Below are 2,500 nucleotides of genomic sequence, written 5' to 3'. Positions count from 1 at the left end.
TGTGAAAAAATGAAATTCGTGGTTTTTGAGGTGTGAGGGTTGGAATGGCCTCCAAATGTCCCCAAATGAATACCATGAAATTCTTGGTGCACGAAAGTTTTGAGTTCGGAGGGTTTTGCACATGGCCAAGTTGGTCGGTGCACCGCGGCATAGCTAGATGGCTTGTGTGGAGTTTTGTGAAAAAATGAAATTCGTGGTTTTTGAGATGTGAGGTTGGAATGGCCTCCAAAATGTCCCCAAATGAATACCATGAAATTCTTGGTGCACGAAAGTTTTGAGTTCGGAGGGTTTTGCACATGGCCAAGTTGGTCGGTGCACCGCGGCATAGCTAGATGGCTTGTGTGGAGTTTTGTGAAAAAATGAAATTCGTGGTTTTTGAGATGTGAGGGTTGGAATGGCCTCCAAATGTCCCCAAATGAATACCATGAAATTCTTGGTGCACGAAAGTTTTGAGTTCGGAGGGTTTTGCACATGGCCAAGTTGGTCGGTGCACCGCGGCATAGCTAGATGGCTTGTGTGGAGTTTTGTGAAAAAATGGAAATTCGTGGTTTTTGAGATGTGAGGGTTGGAATGGCCTCCAAATGTCCCCAAATGAATACCATGAAATTGGTGCACGAAAGTTTTGAGTTCGGAGGGTTTTGCACATGGCCAATTGGTCGGTGCACCGCGGCATAGCTAGATGGCTTGTGTGGAGTTTTGTGAAAAAATGAAATTCGTGGTTTTTGAGATGTGAGGGTTGGAATGGCCTCCAAATGTCCCCAAATGAATACCATGAAATTCTTGGTGCACGAAAGTTTTGAGTTCGGAGGGTTTTGCACATGGCCAAGTTGGTCGGTGCACCGCGGCATAGCTAGATGGCTTGTGTGGAGTTTTGTGAAAAAATGAAATTCGTGGTTTTTGAGATGTGAGGGTTGGAATGGCCTCCAAATGTCCCCAAATGAATACCATGAAATTTCTTGGTGCACGAAAGTTTTGAGTTCGGAGGGTTTTGCACATGGCCAAGGTTGGCGGTGCACCGCGGCATAGCTAAATGGCTTGGTGGGGAGTTTTGTGAAAAAATGAAATTCGTGGTTTTTGAGATGTGAGGGTTGGAATGGCCTCCAAATGCCCCAAATGAATACCATGAAATTCTTGGTGCACGAAAGTTTGAGTTCGGAGGGTTTTGCACATGCCAAGGTTGGCGGTGCACCACGGCATAGCTAGATGGCTTGGTGGGGAGATTTGTGAAAAAATGAAATTCGTGGTTTTTGAGATGTGAGGGTTGGAAAGGCCTCCAAATGCCCCAAATGAGTACTGTAAAAGTGTTGGTGCACAAAAGTTTTGAATTGGATGCATTTTTGCAACTTGGCCAAGTTGGTCGGTGCACCGCGACTAGATAGGTTGGTGCCAAAATTTGTCAAATTTAAGACCTTGGCCAAACTGAATGAAATTTTGTGGGGAGGTTCCTGATATTGTTTAGTGGTGGACTGGAAAAAATGAGGTCGAAATTCGAAGTCTACATGTGCTTTTCTATTTTTCCCGATTTTACACATACCCGGGTAAGTAAAAAAAATAAAAAAATAGTTCCCCTTCGAGAAAAATTATGAATTTGGTGAGGCAAGGAGATACCATTATTCTACGAATTACTGCAAAAAATCGCATCAAAATTCGAAGTATAGCCCCGAGATATGGACTTATGTCTGCTCAAAAAAAGTGTATCTACTTGTACAATTTTGCCTTTTGCATATTAACCTCTTATAGGGGGGGAGTGCTCCTTGAGCCGGCCAGCTCCACACTGGCAGGTTTTAAAGGGAGCTTGATGAGGCCTCCCCCCTCACGTGGTGCGTGCGTTAGCATGTTTATCATGGCACAACTAGCCTCTTCATAGTTGTTGAGCTTTATTAATACCAACACACGGTCGTCACTGATCGTTGGTTAGCTCGGCAGCTAGGTCCCTCGGATATTGTGGAAAGTTATTTTCATGCCTAGCGATGCTTGACCCTGCGTCACTTGATGTTTCCATTTGCTTGCTTGCCCATGGTAGGTGGGGGGTGGACCGTCTTGTGGTGTGGTTGTCTTGCGAACGTGAGGGTGTGTGAGTTGTAATCGAGATGCACTTGCTGGCTGGCTCCATGCCTTGCGTATCGAACGGTCAAGCATGCATCTCTTCCATTTTCACCCGTTGCCTTGGGTGATATTGGTTGATCAGTCCCTGTGTTGCCTACCCACTAGACGGTACTTCTTTGGTTGCTTCGAATTCTATCTTTCCATCACGAAGAGGTGTTGGAGGATCCTAATGTCACGCACGTGTTCCATCTAGTGAAACATCTCAGTGATGCACGTGTTGTGGCTAGTTCTTTTGGATGCGGTGCATTATATGAACTCGGGTTTACTTTAGCGACCCAGTCAACATAATTCGGTTGTGTCCCTTGATTGAGACGTTGTCCCTTGAACTTGTTGTGAACAATATCGTTCTTCCACAACCCGTCGTCTTGAGTGCGATGGAAGGCAAATAAGATGT

The sequence above is a fragment of the Vigna unguiculata genome, unplaced genomic scaffold (assembly GCF_037176805.1).
Source record: "Vigna unguiculata cultivar grain cowpea cultivar isolate G323 ecotype 2 unplaced genomic scaffold, ASM3717680v1 ptg000037l, whole genome shotgun sequence".
NCBI classification, from domain to species: domain Eukaryota; kingdom Viridiplantae; phylum Streptophyta; class Magnoliopsida; order Fabales; family Fabaceae; genus Vigna; species Vigna unguiculata.
This window is presented reverse-complemented; position numbering follows the sequence as displayed.